Source organism: Scyliorhinus torazame, chromosome 1 (assembly GCF_047496885.1).
Source record: "Scyliorhinus torazame isolate Kashiwa2021f chromosome 1, sScyTor2.1, whole genome shotgun sequence".
Classification (NCBI taxonomy): Eukaryota; Metazoa; Chordata; class Chondrichthyes; order Carcharhiniformes; family Scyliorhinidae; genus Scyliorhinus; species Scyliorhinus torazame.
The window spans coordinates 202,297,389-202,316,544 of NC_092707.1; the positions used below are offsets into that span (position 1 = coordinate 202,297,389).

Below are 19,156 nucleotides of genomic sequence, written 5' to 3' on the forward strand. Positions count from 1 at the left end.
AACCCGACAACTGATATTTTAAGGAGATTACTATCTTTAAAGTGTCGCCCTCTTTGCAGCTGTGATTGGCTTTAACTCATTTATAATTCACTCAATTCGACCAAACTGTCTGTCTGTCAATTTAAGAGATAAAAGTGTGATTTTGTATTTTTCCATAACCTGGCTTGCCAATTATGTCTCTAACATTAATTAAGTTAACACAGTTTTCGAAAAGTCACTATGACCCTGACTGACTGTTACCATGGAAACGGATCTTGTCCAGGCCTGGGAAGGCATGTGAGTCTCATTTCACTGGCCTTGAATTATCTCGCTGTTTCAAGCAACTTGCAAAATGTGAGAATGGAGTGCCTTATCTGATCAGTTCATTGCTAGTCAGCTTTCCCTCACTCCCATGGTTAATATTGATTTAGTTAATTACTCTTAAGGATTTTTCCAACCAGGATTTCTTCATTAAACCTTTTATCTATCTTATCTATAGCTAACCGGAAAATCTGATTTCTATCAAGGCCACAACTGCAGTCTTAAGTACAGTTTTATAAATTCATAAGTTCTCCAATCCAGAATGATTGCAACCACATATTTTTTGGATTTCGGAATTTTCTCAATAAAAATGTTAAAATGCCCAACCAAAGCATGTCAACTGAAAAACAATGTAAATCTAAACATTTACCAGAAGCATAGAAGAGCAATACAACATTATATAGCAGTAATAGTTTTAATTATCTTCCATGTTTCCGCTTTCAAAATACAGGCAGTCTTTGACTTTACGACATCCAAGTTACAACAAACAGCATTCACATTAAGAGAAATTGACTTTACAATGCTTCGCCAGCGAAGTGTTGGTCTTTACCAATTGTTATGTTCCTTTATGTTCTACCTTTCACAACCTTAGGAAGGGCAAATTACTTCTCAGAAGTGTTTTTGAAAGTGTAGGTATTATCATATCATGGGAAAAACACTATTGTAAGGCAATCATACTGAAGCAAGATTCCAAAATGTTTTCAATATTCAGTGAAAATAGGGATATCACCTCTCGGTTCAAAAACCAATGCTCCATTTATTTATTTTTAAAATAAATTTAAAGTACCCAATTAATTTTTTCCAATTAAGGGGCAATTTAGCGTGGCCAATCCACCTAGCTTGCACATTTTTGGGTTGTGGGGGCGAAACCCACGCATACACGGGGAGAATGTGCAAGCTCCACATGGACAGTGACCAGGGCCAGGATCGAACCTGGGACCTCAGCGCCATGAGTCCACAGTGCTAACCCACTGCGCCATCGTGCTGCCCAATGCCCCATTTATAACATTTTTCCTATGGGAAAACCAGCTCCGGTTTATAGCATTTCTATTTCCAACACGGTTTTCATGTTTTTTGTGGGTTTGCATTCAAGTCCAAAGACTGTCTGTGCTGGTCTAAAATGATGCCATGGGTTGCCTGAGTCTGCTCAATAAAATTCCAGGCAACCGGTGTTTTGGAACAATAGATTGCTGGACTGAAGATGTTATCGTGGTTGTGGGGGTGGGGTCCCGTGGCCTCCAAAGGCAAGCAAATGAGCTTAATCCTGAGCGTCTGGAATAGAACTTCTCCATAACCCCACACACGGAGCAAGGACATTATTACATTAAAATTATCAAACAGAAAATGCTGGATAAACTCAGCAGTTCTGCCAGCATCTGTGGAGGGAAACAGAGTTTTGAACCCATATGAGCCTTCTACAGGACTGAAAGGTCAGGAAACCCTTTAGCCACACTTCCCTCACAATCCCTGAAGTGGGGAGGGGGTGGTTCAGGGAAAGATAGAAAGAAAAGGGAGAGGAAAAAGAACAATAAAGACAGGGGAACCATAGGAACGTGCAATCCTCCCCGAAAAACCAACCGGGGCGACAACGGGATGGGGGGGACCACGCGCTAACCGAAAGGGCAGCAGAACGTAAATAGGGTAAATTAAGGGAAGGACAAGACAAACCTCTCTGTATAATAGTTAATAAACACAGCCAACAATGTACATAACTGTTTATGAATTTTGAAAATGCCAATAAAAGGATATTTTTAAAAAGGAAAGAGCAGAGAAAAAAAATGTATATAAAAAAAAATTAAAAAAATAATTAAAAAAATAAATCGCTCACCATATATCACTTGATTCAGTAAGCTATGTGTCATTCCAAAGCTAAGCCGTTGATTTGTTTTTTGCTTACTGAGAAAGCACATTTAACACATTGCCCAGCATCACTTGTCAGCAAACAGCTCTTGTTTTACAACCAACTTCAACAAAATTCTTAAGAGTCTGGCAATGCTGTGGACATTCCCAATGGTTTCAACATGGACAGATTTAACTCAGCAATACAAGGGTCCAGCTGGCAAGAATCTCTGCGGGGAGGGGCAATAAGACCAACTTTCCAAGTGGTTCAGCTGGTCAGTGCACTGCCCAAATGTGGGACTGGGTCACAGAGGCCAGAAGATCAAGAGGTTCAAGTTCGAGCCTGCAATTCATTGATTGCTCTAAAGTAGCTCTATTGCTAGAATTGTAAGAATGGCCTCAGTGCCCAGGACTGTTCCTGATAACAGGAAGTGATACTGGTTCTGATGTTGTTGACAATTAAGATAGCCCTGTCAATTACTTACTCGCTGGGCTCACCCTTCCAGATTGGTCAGTGGGTGAAGTGTAGTTGCTGCCATTATACTCCAGCAAGTGCCCGAAGGAGAGAGCAGAGAAAGAGGGAAAAAAATAGCAGACTCATTGGCAGGTTTCCTCCTTGAATTTTGAACTTGATTTGAAGGGTCTGGCTGGGTTCAGAAAAGATCAGATAAGAGTGTGGATTGCAGGCAATGTTTCCTCGAAGCTGTCCCTTTAAATTGTGTACATGGCCTCTCCAAAAAATTTAAAGAGGTCATGCATTTAAACCGTCCTGTGGTCCAAAAATGTTAGAGGATCTGTTGATTGGCAGGTACAATAGACCTTGACATGAATATGCTTTGTTCAAGACTTTTTTTTTTAAAAAAAGACATTTATTACAAAAGCTCTTCTCAGAATCCTTGGGAGTTTCCATTTCATTTTGTCAGAACATGTAAGCGCATCCTGATCCTTTGTGGTGAAAACGTCACACTGGACAGCAGTACCTAGTTCCTCATGATATCCTCACCACAAACTGAACAAATAGACAGACTGGCTGTCTTTAATTGGCCATCTCTAAACATGATTTACTAGAACCTGCAGTTTGCAAAGACTACTGGACAATCTCTCACTGTTCATTCAGAAACTGAACAAACTTCAAAGTGAATAATGTCCAAACAGTTTCCCCACCAAACACAATGGTCAGGAAATGATCTTCTTGTTCAGAGGAAGCTGCAGAAGTGGAACTAAACCTAGACCAACGCCGTCCTGGCAGCAATCCTGGGCCCGGGGGAGAGGGGTGGGGGGAGAACAGCCAGTGGAGACCTACACCCCTGTGGCTGTTCAAGGTCAAACTAAACATCCACTCCCAAGGAAATGTATGCAATACCTATTCCCGTAGCCTGCTACGGCTTTCCAAGTTTAATAATAACCTGTCATACACAATAGTGGAAACATCAGCTTAAATCATAATAGGAGCTGGAATAGATTATTGGCTCTGAGCCTGCTCCACCATTCAGTAAGATCATGGTTCACTTTCTACTTCAACTCCACTTCCATACACTATCACCATATCCGTCAATTCCATTAGCACTCAAAGATATACCAACCTGTTCTAAAAATACTGAAGTAATTGATCATCCACAACCCTCTGGGATAGGGAATTTCAAAGATTCATAAACTTTCCTATTAAAACATTTTTCCTTATCTCAATTAAATGGTCAACCCCTTATTCTGAGACTGTAACCACATATTAGGAATATAGAACTTAGGAGGAGTTGGCCATTCAGCTTCGAGTCTGCTCCAGCATTCGATTAGATCATGGCTGATCTGATTGTGGTCTCAATTCCACATTCCTGTCTTCCCCCCACCCCCATATCCCTTGACTCCTCTATTGATCAAAAATCGATCTAACTCAGTCTAGAATACATTCTATGACCCAGCCTCCATTGCTTTCTGGGGAAGATAATTCCACTAACAACCTTCAGAGAAAAACATTTTCCCATGCCCATCTTAAATTGGAGACCTTTGTTTTAACTGTGCCCCTTATTAAGATTCACCCCCACTGGAAAGCATTCTTCAGGCATCCACCCCTATCAAAACCCCTCAGATTTGTTGTATGTTTCAATGAGATCACCCCTCCTTTTTCTAAACTCCAGGCACAACCTGTGCAACCCTTCTTCATAAGATATGCCCTTCAGCCCAGAACCGAGTTGAGTGAATCTTCTCTGAACTGCTTTTAATGCAATTAGAACTTCTTTCAAACAAGGAGACGAAATCTGGAATAATGTGTACAGTTATTGTCTCACCGAGACCCTGTATAGCTGCAGCAAACTTACCAAATTTGATACTCCATTCTCCTTTCAATAAACTCATTTGCCTTCCTAATCACTCTTTATGTGAATCATGTACCAGAACTCCAAGATTGCTTCCAAGAGTTCTGCAATCTCCCTCAATTTAAATAATAGTTTTTCTATTGTTCCTGTCAAAATGGACAAGCTCACATTTCCCAACATTGTACTCCATCTGCCAATGTTTTGCCCACTTATTTAACATGCGTCTATCCCTTTACCTCTTCCAAAAACTTGCTTTCCTGCATACCTGGGTGTCATCAACAAATTTAGCAACCACACATTTGTTCTCTTCATCCAAGGCATTGCTATAGATTGTAAATAGTTGAGGTCCAAGCAGTGATCTGTGTGGCACTCCACGTTACAGCTGGCCAACCTAACAAAGATCCATTTATCCCAAGTCTGCTTCCTAGATTCCCACGGCAAAACATTTTCTCAGCATCTACCCTACCAAGCCCCTTAAGAATTTTGTTTCTATTAGATCACCTCACTCTTCTGAACTGCAGGGAATCAAGACTAGTCTAGTCAATCTTCCCTCATCCCAGAAACCTGTCGAGTCCACTTCCTCTAGGGGAAGTACGCCCTTCCTCAGATAAGGAGATCAAAACTGCACAGTACTCCAGACGTGGAGTCTCAATTCCCTGTATAATTGTAGAGAAATAATTTACTCTTGAACTACAATTTGTTTTTAAACAAAATGACATTCGCCTTAACTGATTGCTGCATCTGCATGTTCACTTTGAGATGTATGTACAGGGCACCCAGGTACCTCTGAATGCACAACTTTCCCAGTCTCTCACCATTCAAAATATATTTATTTTTCCTACCAAAGTGGATACTTCATACTTCACCATACTGCATTCCATCTGTCACATTCTTACCCACTCACCCAGCCTGCCTCTAGCCCTCTGCAGCCTAAGTCGTCCACACTGCTTATTTTCCTCCTAACTTTGTACCGTCAGCAAACTTGGATACACTACTCAGTCCCTCCTCAATGTCATTAATACAAATTGCAAAGAGCAAATGCCCATGTACTGTTCATTGTGGCACCCAACTAGCTACAGTCTGCCCACACAAAAATGCCCCATTTACTCTCTGCTGCTGTTCCATGCTTAACAGAGAAGGTTCTACGGCAAGATAAAGGCACCTTGGTGGCAGAATTAGCTCTGCTGTGGATCCAATCTATGCTGTAGCTGCTCTGGGAGTTTGATGGGATAGTGTAGATGGGGCTTTACGTGTTGAATCTGTCTTTGGGTTGTTTTATACTGATGTTTGGATGGAAAAGTGGAAATCATCCCATTGTGATGAATGTAGGAATTTCAGATGTATTGTAGATGTATTAGGTGCAGTAAGGGTTAAAAGTCTAGGTTAGTGTGTGTATGACTGCTGCAGTAGTGTTTTTAAATATCCTGGTTTGTAAGACAGCTAGGCTTTTGGGGAATTTGTGGTGCAATTAAAACATCGTAAAAGTTTGGGTTGATGGATTTTGGTTTATATTGAGTGGGTTTTCTGTGGAGACATGTGTTCAGTTTAGCAAGATTATGTTGTTAATGGGAGAAGCCGGTGGTTGAAGCAATCTGGTGTTGAGTTTCAGTTTTAGTTTGTGGCTGGAACGCAAGCTGAGAAGTTTCTGAAGAAATACAGCCAGAGATTCTGCATTGTTCTGACAGGGTTCAGGTCTATCTTTTCAAACAGTCTCAAAAGACATCTGGGCACAGCAAGTATTCCTGAGTGATAACTGTATTGAAAAGTAGATTTGGACCGGAGATGGTTTTGTATTTGAGTGGAAAGAAAGATAGCAGTTAAGGGTTATTGTGTCACTGCATTGATTAGCATTGTTTAAGGGGTAATTGGAAGCTATTTTCTTGTATGAGGTTAAAGATATTTTAATACTGTGTTTTAATAAAGTTTGTTTTAATATACCATATCCCTATTTTGCGTGAAATCACACCTGGAGCGAGATAGTGCTTCCTTACAGTCTTACAAAATTAAAAGTATTGGGGTGTTGTCCAGTATCTTAGCTACTTTTGGGGCCTGGTCTGGGATGGTAATACCATTTAAAGCTAATAGCACATCACTGTGATAAGATAGATCAACAAGAGCTGATCTGGAACTCCCAACTCTAGGAAACAACACTACAGCCTGTAAAAACACATTCCTCACCTGGCCATCAATTGTTTATCTCAAACTGAATAATGGCAGTTCCTAAGACGACAGTAATCACATCAACCAATCAAAACTGAAATTTGATCACATGTAAATTAGCGGAATATTACAAGGAACTCTATTATAAACAGTAACACGGAAGGGTTAAGAGCCGAATTATGAGAATATTTCAAAAAGTACGGACTGAGGGGGAAACAGGGCTGGATAGTGCCAGCTGGAGCTCCCAGAGTGAAGAACCCCACCATGTTACTGAGCTTACATCAGCAACAGCATCCTTTTACACCATCGATCCCGACAAATGAATGGCTTAGATAGGGTGGATGTAGGGAAGTTGTTTCCATTAGCAGGGGAGACTAGGACCCGGGGGCACAGCCTTAGAATAAAAGGGAGTCACTTTAGAACAGAGATGAGGAGAAATTTCTTCAGCCAGAGAGTGGGGGGTCTGTGGAATTCATTGCCACAGAGGGTGGTGGAGGCCGGGACTTTGAGTGTCTTTAAGACAGAAGTTGATAAATTCTTGATTTCTTGAGGAATTAAGGGCTATGGAGCGAGAGCGGGTAAATGGAGTTGAAATCAGCCATGATTGAAAGTTGGAGTGGACTCGATGGGCCAAATGGCCTTACTTCCACTCCTATATCTTATGGTCTTATGGTATAAACAGCTGGTGGGTATCTGCAGTCAGCATACCTTGTGGAAATCAGTTTCTGAATGGTAGAAAAGTCTCCAGCACTCTGATAATGATTCCTCCGCCTAATTCCTGCAGGCAATCACCAACGCTATTATTAATGATTGACTGCTGCTTACCTGCCAGCAAGTAGTTACAACGACAGGGCTTAATCTTAGTACGTCACAGCAACCTGCAAAATAACAAACTCTCAATTAGTGTGATGGGGTAGCAGCAACACACAACAAACAACTGCAGCACAGGGAAGGAAAATCTCAATGACACTTTCGGCAATGTAACACTTCCTCAGCATAATGTTGTAGTGTCAGGCTCGACAATATGCTGGAGTTGGGCTACTGACAAGGAATTCCATTGGCAAGGAATGTAAAACCAAGCCCCCATTTCTGCACGTTCCAGTGGATATAAAAGATTTCAAAGTACTGGCCAAAGAGGTGCAGGGGAGTTCTCCTAGGGCCCTGGTCAATATCCACAAATGGGCCAACAGATTATCTGACCATTGTACAATAGCCCCTAATGGAACCTTACTTGTGTTATTTGCCTCCTGTACTCACTACAACATAACACTTCAGAAGTATTTCATTGGCTGTAAACCACTTTAGGGCATGCCGACATCATGAAAGGTGCTATATAAATGTAATTTGCTTATTTCTTGAATTTTTGCGGCACATCAGCCAGGTGTGGAACCAGGAGGGCAGTACCTGAGGCAGACGTGTTGGACAAGGATACAGGACTGGGGGCAGCAGAGAAATGGAAGTCAAGGACACCAAGATTCAGATTACAGTCAATTAACTAATTACCATTTGAGAGACTTTGCTGTGCGCAAAATTGGCTACGACATTTACCTACATAAGAACAATGACTACTTCACAAAGTAAAGCTTTGGCTCCGTCTTACTTTGGAACTCAGGGTATGAAAGGAGCTACATAATGCAAATACTTTCTTATCCAGCCAGAAGTTGTAAACAGTTCAGGTGGTCTTATGGGAGGCAGAATGGATCCATACGTTATCCAGTGCAGGTGCTATCCCTGGACTTGTATCTCACATTGATACCAACATACATTCAAATATTATCACAACCAAACACATTATGCACAATCCTCAACTCATTAATCACTTCAGCTTGCTGTCAGCACTCAATGATGGACCAACTCCACCAGGACTTAAGCATGTAATAGAACTCATAAAAGCTCCCTCCAGACATACACTATCTTTAGAATTATGTTGTAGCGCTGGGTGTTTCACATTCCAAATGAGGATACTACAATCTCTCAGACCTATTCTATTTCATTGAGATCCCAGGGACAGTAGAATGAAGTTGAGAGACGCTCAGACACTGGTTAAGAAACTGTTTGATCACCTTCTCTCCCCGTTCACCCGAATGAAAGGTGACTTTCGCACTCCATTAAAGGAGAGAAATAACCAACCCAGATATGCAATGCAGATTTCATTCAAGCTTTCCTGATCATACAGCATAAGTTATGAGAATCTTGAGAGATTTAATATTTCTATTCATCCTCCACAGATAAAACTCTCCTCCCTCTTGAAGATGTCGACTCATGATGGGTGCCTTTTCACTAATACCTCTCCAGTACATCACCCAATCGGCTCAGCAGAAGTCATGAAAGTCCCCAGGTGTAAGCGCAGGAAACAAGTGGTCTTTTCCCCTGGTGGACTGATCCAGACTATAAGCAAATATATGAAAAAGTTATTTAAAAAGCAAAAATACTACAGATTGTTGAAAATATGAAATAAAAAACAGCTGGAAAACTCTGACAGACAGCAGCTACAGAAACACAAACATCAAACGGTCATCAACTTAATACATTTACCCTGCCTCTCCACAGATGCAGCCTGATCTGATGAAGTTTTGGCAACATGTTCTGCTTTTAATACAGTAAAAAGCGCCTTTAATCTGTTGCATTGTTTCTGCTTTGGTCTGAAGCCAAATGATAGGCAAATCACAGATCAGGTCAAACCTGTTATGCCCAAAAGAACTGAAGTTCCCATTGGAAACAACAAAAAATAACTTGAGGAAGTGTACTGACGACCATTTAAACATGCAAAAAAACTTCCCTGCAGCACAGGCCATTTTCAAAATTTAACTTCTTCTCTTTCACCCCCAAAATCTCCAGCGTTTTCTTCCCACTCTCCAAACGTCATACTCTCAGTGGGGGTTACAGACCCACAAACACCAGCAGACCTCAGCTTCCCATACAAAATACCACTTACTGGAAAGTGAGACCAAGACTTGGTGTGCCTTTTAATTTTTGGGGGGCGGGGGGTAAGACAAAATATTTTCAACACTAAAGACAACCCCATCCATGGGGTTCATTGACACACAGGTGAGTTCCATTAACAAGGCTTTCTCCAATACGTGTCAGAATATTCTGCACTCATTGGAGAAAGACGAGCAACAAGTGACCGTTTGCCTGGGCTGGACAGTTTTAGCTATGAAGAGAGATTGGATAGCTGGGGTTGTTTTCCTCGGAGCACAGGAGACCGAGGTGGAACATGACTGAATATTTAAAGCAATGACAGGAGAGCGTAGAAATCTAAACAGCTGTTTGGGTGAGTACAGCTGGGTAAGTACTTACTACGACTATTGGTTATAACTGTTAAGATGTCATTTGGTGATTCATTTTAAGAAATATCTTTTATAATAATAAACAGAAGAGAAGGGGGGGGCTAGTTGATACTGTTTGATTTTAAAAGGCTTCATTTAACTTAAAGGGGCAAAACATGGCAGGTGAGCTCCAAGCCATTGTCTGCTCTTCTTGCTCCATGTTGGAGACCAGGAACACTTCCAGTTCCCAGAATAAGCATGTGCACAGGAAGTGTCTCCAGCGCAGCTCCTGAAAGCCCGAGTTTCTGAGCTGGAGCAGCATCTGGGGACAGTGGAGCATCCACTTCGTGGATAGCAAGTACAAAGAGGTAGTCACACTGCAGGCTCAGATTCCACGGGCAGGAAGGGAATGGACAACCACCAGGCAGAGCAAGAGGACTAGGCAGGCTGTGCAGGAATCTCTTGTGGCCATTCCCCAGCACAACAGATATATAGTTTTGGATAATGTTATAGGGAATGGACTCTGAGGGGATAACAGCAGCAGCCAAATTCGTAGCACCATAGAACATAACAGCGCAGTACAGTACAGGCCCTTCGGCCCTCGATGTTGCGCCGACCTGTGAAACCACTCTAAAGCCCATCTACACTGGTTGGCGCTGCTGCACAGGGGAGGAACAAAAGGTGTAGCAGTACAATAGTATAGGGATTCTATTGAGGGGGGAATAAATTGACATGTCTGTGGCTGCAAATGAGTCACTAGGGTGGTACGTTGCCTCCCTGGAGCTAGTGTCAAGGATGTCTGAGCGATTGCAGGACATTCTGAGGGGGAGGGTGAACAGCCAGTTGTCGTGGTACACAATGGTACGACATAGGTGAAGAAGAAAGACAATGAGGTCCTAAACAGAATATAGGGAGCTAGGAAGCAAGTTGAAAAGTAGGACCCCAAAGTTAGTGATCTCAGGATCACTACCAGTGTCATGTGCGGGGGGTGGGGAAGAGAACTTGCGAGAGCGGTTGGGGAGGATTTAAACTAATATGGCAGGAGGGTGGGGACGTATGTAAAGGTTCAAAGTAAGAGGAATCAAGAACAAGGGAAAAAGACAGTAAGGAGAATAGGACAAGTTATAGACAGAGAAATCAAGGGCCAGAATCAGATAAGGACACAGTAAAAAAAAATAGTTGGGATGGGACAAGGAAGATTAAAAGGACTAGCCTTAAGGTTTTGTACCTGAACACTTGAAGCATTCGAAATAAAATGGATGAATTTGTTGTGCAGATAGATGTAAAGGGGTGTGATATAGTTGGGGTTACAAGATGACGAAGGTGGGAACTAAACTTTGAGGGCTATGCAGTTTTTAGGAAGGCAAAGGTTGTGGAGTTGCATTGTTGATTAAAAGAGTATATTGATACAATATTGAGGAACGATATTAACACAAATGATGTGGAATCTGTATGGGCCAAGTTAAGAAACACCAAGGGCAAAACACATTCATAGGGGTGGTATACAGACCAAACTGTGATGGTAATATTGGGAATAGCATTAGATAGGAAATCAGAGATGCATGTGATAATCGGTGACTTTAATATGCATAGAGATTGAGTGAGCCAAATTAGCCACAGTACAATAGAGGAGGAACTTCTGGAGTGTGGGGTAGCACAGGTGGCTAGCACTGTGGCATCACAGCGCCAGGGCCCCAGGTTCGATTCCCCACTGGGTCACTGTCTGCGCGGAGTCTGCACATTCCCCCGTGTCTGCGTGGGTTTCCTCCGGGTGCTCCGGTTTCCTCCCACAGTCCAAAGACGTGCAGGTTCGGTGGATTGGCCATGATAAATTGCCCTTAGTGACCAAAAAGGTTAGATGGGGTTATTGGGTTACGGGGATAGGGTGGAACTGAGGGCTTAAGTGGGTCGGTGCAGACTCAATGGGCCGAATGGCCTCCTTCTGCACTATGTTTTGTGTGCACGCAATAGTTTTCTGGACCAACACGTTGAAGAACCAAGAAACAGGCCATCTTGGATTGGGTATTGCACAATGAGGAAGGATTAGCTGGCAGTCTAATTGCAAGAGCCCTTGGGGATGAGTGACCATAATATGATAAAATTCTTTGTTGCAGTGGATAGTGAGAGGGCAGCACGGTGGTGCAGTGGTTAGCACTGCAGCCTACGCCGCTGAGGACCCGGGTTCAATCCCAGCCCCGGGCCACTGTCTGTGTGGGGTTTGCACATTCTCCCCGTGCCTGCATGGGTTTCACACTTACAACCCAAAGATGTACAGGTTAGGTGGATTGGCCACACTAAATTCCCCCTTAATTGAAACAAAATAATTGGGTACTCTAAATTTTTCAAAAAAAGGTGGATAGTGTGGTAGTTGATTCTGAGACCAGGGTCCTGAACCACAATAAAGATAACGATGATAGCATGAGGCAATAATTGGCTATGATGGCGGAAGGAAGGCAGGGAAACCACGAGAGATGATTCCACTCTGTCCGGAAAATAAAAGAAAAGCACAGCCGAAGCCGGGGAAGGGGGGTTAACGGGGAAGGGGGAGGAACGATAGACCAATCCAGAGGGCAATGAAAGGCACGCAGGGTCAGTTAAACGAAGGACAAACTAAACCTCTGTATAATAAAGGAAATTAGCACAGGTGAGAAAAATGTGATACACAACTGTTTATAAATATGAGAAATGCCAATAAAAAGATTTTTTTAAATTTAAATAATAATAATTGGCTATGATGGACTAGGAAACATTACTGAAAGGACAGTGAATAGGCAATGGTGGGCATTCAAGGAATGAATAGGTGAATTCCAAAAGTTGTTTATTCATATTCGGCACAAGAGTAGAATGGGAACTGTGGCCAAACCATGGCTTACAAGGGAAATTAAATATAGTATTAGATTCAAAGAAGCAGCACACAAATTAGCAAGAAAAAGCAACAGACCTGAGGATTGAGAAGTTTAAAGTTCAGCAAAGGTGGACCAAGGGATTAAGGGGAAAATACAATACGAAAGTAAGCTAGCGAGGAACATAAAAATTGACTGATAGTTTCTTTAGTATGCGAAGGGGAAAAGATCGACAAAAACAAATGTTGGCCCCTTAGTCAGAAACTGGGGAATTCATAACGAGGAACAAAGAAATGGTTGAGGGACTAAATTTGTACTTTGTTTCGGTCTTCACAAAGGAAGACATAAATAATTTACCGTAAGTTTGGAGAAACACAAGTTTTAGTGAGGAGCCGAAGGAAATGGATATTAGTAGAGAAATGATTTTGGGGAAATTAATGGGATTGAAGGCAGATAAATCTCCAGGGCTTGATAATCTTCATCCCAGAATACATAACTTGCCCTAGAAATAGTAGATCCATTGGTGGTCATTTTCCAAAATTCAAAAAGGGAGGGAGCAAGAAAACAGGAATCTATAGACCAATGAGCCCAACGTCGGTAGTAGGGAAGTTGCTAGAGTCCATTATCAAGGATTTCATAGCACAGCATTTGGAAAACAGTGGTACAATCAGACAAAGTCAACTTGGATTTACAAAATGGAAATCATGCTGGACAAATCTACTGGAATTCTTTGAAGATGTAAATAGTAGAGTTGCCCAGGGAGAACCAGTGAATGTGGTTTATTTAGACTTTCAGAAGGCTTCTGACAAGGTCTCACATAGATTACTATGTAAAGTTAAAGCAAATGGGATTGCTGTGAGTATCTTGAGATGGATAGAAAGTTGGGTGGCAGACAAGAAGCAAGGAGTTGGAATAACTGGGTCTTTTTCTGATTGACAGGCAGTGACTAGTGGAGTACTGCAGGGAACTGTGCTAGGACCCCAATCAACTATTCACATTATATATTAATGATTTGGACAAAGTAACTAAATGCATTATGCAAAGATTTGGTACAAATTTGGGTGGGAGGGTGAACTGCGAGGCGGATGCAGGTGCTTTAGTGTGATTTGGCCGTGTGAGTGACCATATGCATGGCAGATGCAGTATAATGTGGATAAATGTGAGCTTATCCGCTTTGGTAGCAAAAATAGGAAGGAAAATTATTTGAATGGGTGTAAATTTAGAGGTGGATACTCAGTGAGACCTTAGTATCCTTGTGCATCAGTCGCTGAAAAACGCGCAGGTACAGCAGACAGTAAAGACGACAGATGGTGTGTTGGGCTACACAGCGAGAGGATTTGAGTATAGCAATCGTATAGGGATATGTTACTGCAATTGTATAGTGCGTTGGTGAGGCCACACCTGGAGTTTTGGTTTTGGACTATTTTGAAGAAAAACAGGGCAGTTTTCTCTGGTGGGCAAGCCAGTATTTATCCCTCAGCCATCAACACGAAAGCAGATTATCTGATCATTATCTCACTGCTCTGTGAGAGTTTGCTGCGCGCAAATTGTTTGTTACCCATCTACAAGCGGATTGATTCTAAAAGTACGTAATTGATTATAAAGCACTTTGGATATGGGTCTAGAAGGCACACTTATAGGGCTACTGATGAACGTGCAATGCTTTGTACCTGATGCTGTACCAATGAAATAACAGTGAGGGCAAACCTGATCAACAGCCTTCACCAAATGGAACTAAACATAAAACTTTGCTTCAAACAGGAAAACAACTAAAAACATGAAGTCACTGTTGCCAACTGGCATAAATTCCTCCTGCTCAATACAATTAAATCCACACACTGGCCCCTATCTGGGCCACATCTCGTTTCCCAGCTGCCATCACATTTGACTCTATATAGGTGCGAAACCTCTGCACCAGTTCCATTCTGAGCCCAGCTCATCTTTCACTGTGCGGTGATGGGGATGTGCTGAGCAGATGCACAAAAGGTGGCTCTCCTCTCAAGAACTTGAAATTAGGCTTTTAGTCAACACAGCCTGTCAGAACCTGGAAAAAAAAAGCATCAACTCCAAACGAAACACAGAACGATGCCAAACAATAGCAGCTCCAGAGGCAAAAAGCAGCAGAAGCGAGAAGCAAGCAAACGGGCCAGCAGACCCACAAGGCGAAGAAACTTTGGCCACATCCCGAAAGAGGGGGACCAACAAGTCGCACACAAAGCTCCCCTTCGCCAGGGAGTTCAAAGAGGACATCAAGGCCGACATAAAGGAGGCTGTCATGGTGGCAGCCGCGGAAGCTCTAGGCACCATGCAGGTGACCCCGGACAAGGCAGAGAGGCAACTAGAGGCCCAGGAGAACATCGTTAAAGAGCTATAAAAGGCCTCAACAGAGCAGAGTGACCGAATCGCCACCCTCGGAGACAGTGAGGTTGGTGGTGACACAGGAGAGCCTAAAGGAGAAGAAAGAAGACCGGGAGAACCGGTTGTGGCGCCAAAATCTAAGGGTAGTGGCCCAGATCCTGGAAACCTGGTGGGAAGGGACAGCTACCCCAACTTGCCAGAGATAGACAGAGTTCACAGATTACTCCCTTTGAAGCCCAGGGCCGGGGAGCAGCACCGGCACCATGACCAGGAAAGAATCCTGGGCTCGAGCAGGCAAACAAAGACCTGAAACTCGGAGGAACGCGTGATTCAGATATACCAGTAAATTGGGGCAGATCTGGACAACGGCAGGCGAAGTTTGACAGAGCAAAAACAGCCCTGTTCAAAAGTCACTTTCCAGGGTAGGGAGCATTACTTTACAGCCCCCGCCAATGCAGACAAATTCATCCAAGAGAACGGGCTGGGAAGGCAGCAACAGAAGCAATGGTGAAAAAATCACCCAGAGAGACTAAAAGACAATTTGCACGGGACTGTACCGTCTCGGTCTGAACCTGGGAGCTAAAACACAGAAAGGAAGAGGTGAGGGCAGCAGAGGGCGAGGAGGAGGAATAGGGGGAGAAAAGTAGCAAGCGAAGAGTAGGTTTAGACCGACCCCATGAGATAGACCACCACACTAGTGGGGAAGCTAGCGCCAGGAAATAAGTGTGTATGATGGCAGTGCCCACAGCGCATCTCCCTCAGGGGGCCTGGCAACAGCAGGGGGGGTGGGGGATATATATATACTACCGACAGGGGCAGAGTTAGGGGGTGGGGGGGGGGGGGGGGGGAAGAGAGAAGCAGAATCATGGGGGGGAACAAAAGGGCAAGAGAGGGGGCTCTAGGCTGGCTACAATAGGCCATACATGGCAACAACTAACAAAATGGCAACGCAGACAACCACTTTGGAGGGTTCCCAAACAAAGGGAAACCCCAGAGTGCAGGGACTCACCTGCATGGCGTACACATAGTTGGTGGCCATGTTGGGTGGCCCTTGGACAAAGGGAAACCCCGTAGGGCAGGGGCCTGGCTTCATGGTAAGTATGGTGACCGCAGCCATTTTGGACGACCCCTAACAAAGGGGAACCCCGGAGAGCAGGGGCATATCCACATGGTAAGTATGATCCTCGGGGGGGGGGGAATAAAAGCCCATCAGGATGGTCACCAGGAACATCAGGGGAGTTACGAGTCTAGTGTAAAGATCCAGAGATTTCACCCACCTGAAAAGTATGAAAGCCACTGGCATATCTTCCTCCAAGGGACACACCTTTAAGGGAGAAGGACTGCATGGGGGGAAAAAAAGGATTGTGGGACAGAAGTACCATTCTTGCTACAGGACGAGAGCCAGGGAGGTAGTCATACTGCTTAAAAAAAAGACAGCATTTACCGCAATGAGGACGGTTACGGACCCTGGGGGATGGTACATCATGGTCAGCAGTGTCCTGGAAGGGGCACCAGGGGTCCTTGTTAACATGTACGCTTCCATCTGGGACGACAGAGTTCATAAAGAGGACCACAGTGGAAATCCCTGACACGCACCGAATCATGGGGAGGGACTTTAACTGTGTACAGGACCCACGGACGGACAGATGAAACCCCAAATCGGAGAAGACCTCAAGTATGGCGAAAGGACTAAGCGCATTTAGGGAACAGATGGGGGCAGTGGGCCCGTGGAGATTCACACACCCAGGGGAGGAGGTCTCCTCCTTCTACTAGGTACTCAAGGTATAAACACACACTGGCTTCTTTGTGGGGAAAGTGGGATTTAGGATTTTGGGCTAGTGTTGGAGGCAAAGTGCGAGGTTTCCAGGAATAAAAGTGGCATACTCCGCAATCGTAATCTCCAACCACGCTCCACACGGCATGGACGCGAAGTTCGACACAGCCCTCCTTGCCAACAAGTACTTTTGCAAGAAAATAACAGGCCATAGACGAGTATATTACCAATAACCAAAATGGAGAGGTCTCACCCTCCACATTCTGGGAGGCACTGAAGGCTTTGGCCAGGGGCGAGATTGGCACTTAAAAAGCACACAGAGACAGACATGAGGGTGGCTAGGCAACAATGGAGGTGGACCGGCGATACTCCCAGCCCCCGACAGTAGTGCTTCTGGCAGAGGGGATAAAGCTACAAATGGACTTCGACCTGCTCTCCACCAGAAAGGCAGTGCACCAACTCCGCCAGACATTTTACGAACAGAGACAAAGCCAGCGCTTGCTGGCTCACCAGCTGAGAAAGCAGGTAGCCACGAGTGAAATAGCACAAATTAGGACAGTGGCAGACTGGTAGGCGAGCCGGAAAAGGTTAATGAAGCATTCAAGGCCTTCTACCGGGGGCTGTACCCCTACGACCCCCCCCCCCCCCCCCCACCGCAAAAGGAGAGTAAAGGACAAAGCAGTTCCTCAACAGACGGGACATGCCAGTCGTGGGGGAAGGTAGGAAACCGGGGATGGAAGCACCATTATAACTGGGAGAAATCATGAAGAGCATCAACTCCATGCAGACGACGGGACCAGATGGATCGCCGGCAGACGTCTACAAAAATTCTGCAGCAGCATGGGCCCCTACTTGCGGGAGATGTTCACAGAGCTGGAGGGACTGCCATTCAAAATTGCCAACAGATCCACAAATGGAACCTGACAAGCCTGGAGAAAGGAAAGGACCTGCAGAAGTGAGACACACTCCCACGCTTCCTGGCCGGGAGGGTGAAGATCAAGATGAACGTACTGCCCAAGTTCCTCTTCCTGTTCAGATCCAGAACAAGCCACATCCCCAAGTCCTTTTTGAACACAGTAGACAGAATTATCATGCCGTTAGTGTGTGTGGGAAGTGGGGGAGAATCCAAAGGATCCCCAAAAATGTCCTAAAGAAAAAGCAGCATGGGAGGCCTAGCCCTCCCAAACCTGCATTACTACGGGCGGCATGGTGGCTAGCACTGCTGCATCACAGCTCCAATGTCTCGGGTTCAAATCCTAATGCAGCTAAAGGTGATACACAGAGCGTACCTGACCAGAACCCAAATGAACAGGTTCTTCACAGAGGTAGAGGACAAATGTGAACGGTCAATTGCACCCACATAAAAAAAAAGACTTGTCGGAGTCTGGACAGCCTTCGACGCAATATCCAAGGTTGTGGGGATGAGGGTGGAACCGAGCCCAAAAGTGGCAGTTTTCAGGGTATCAGACCAGCCAGTACTCTTCATGGGGAGGGGGTTTGATGCCCTAGCCCATGCCCCTCTAATCGACCGCCAAAGAATCCTGTTCGGCTGGCAAGCAGCAGCACCACCCAAAGCTGCAGACTGGCTGGAGAAACTGGAAAAAATCACATTCTCCACACGGGGTTGGAAGAGCGTCCACAAAGGCGGGGGAGACATTCACCAACGTGTTCCAGGACCTGTTTGTAGCCAATAGAGCGATCGGATGAGGGGGGAAGAGAGAAGAGGGTAGAGACGAGGCCCAGATAGTAAAGGAAAGAGGATATAGCCCATATTAAAAACCACAGGGCACGAGGCTCATAGTCGGAGGCCCAAGGGCAAATGGAGAACCAGAGGGAGAAGCAATACGCAGGGAAATACGCAAGGGCCAACACAAGGCAGGGCAACTGAGGCAGATCAGCCAAATGGGGCCCACAGCCACAGAGGGAGCAAAACATGTAGATGTGAAAATGAATAGTGACTGTCCTCCACTGTTGCTAAGTTCCACTACCAAGGCCACATGAACCACTCTGCCAATTCCATTCCTCCTCCTGCCTCACACAGCCAGGAAAATATCTGGTTTCCATACAACGACTTTGAAATGCAGACTGTGGTGAGGAACCAGGTTTGTGTTCCGCATTTCATGTTTCAACCCCCGTGCTTTCCAAAAAATAATTGACACAATCATAGAATCCCTATAGTGCAGGAAGCCACTTGGCCCATCGAGTCTGCACCGACATTTGGAAAGGGTATCCTAACTTGACCGATACCTCCTTATTCCCGTAACCCCACCTAATATTTTGGACACTAAGAGGCAATTGAACACA

At 44.5% G+C, this 19,156-nt stretch overlaps 1 protein-coding gene across 4 annotated transcripts in view; it reads right to left on the reverse strand.

Moving 5' to 3' along the window:
- LOC140418511 (thyroid hormone receptor-associated protein 3-like) overlaps window positions 1-19,156 on the reverse strand; it is a 160,364-nt gene that overhangs the window by 117,968 nt on the left and 23,240 nt on the right. For all 4 annotated transcript variants that reach the window (XM_072502008.1, XM_072502027.1, XM_072501993.1 and 1 more), the window contains exon 2: window positions 7,434-7,486. The gene's annotated coding sequence lies outside the window, so the exon portion shown is untranslated. The remainder of the gene's footprint in view (window positions 1-7,433; window positions 7,487-19,156) is intronic.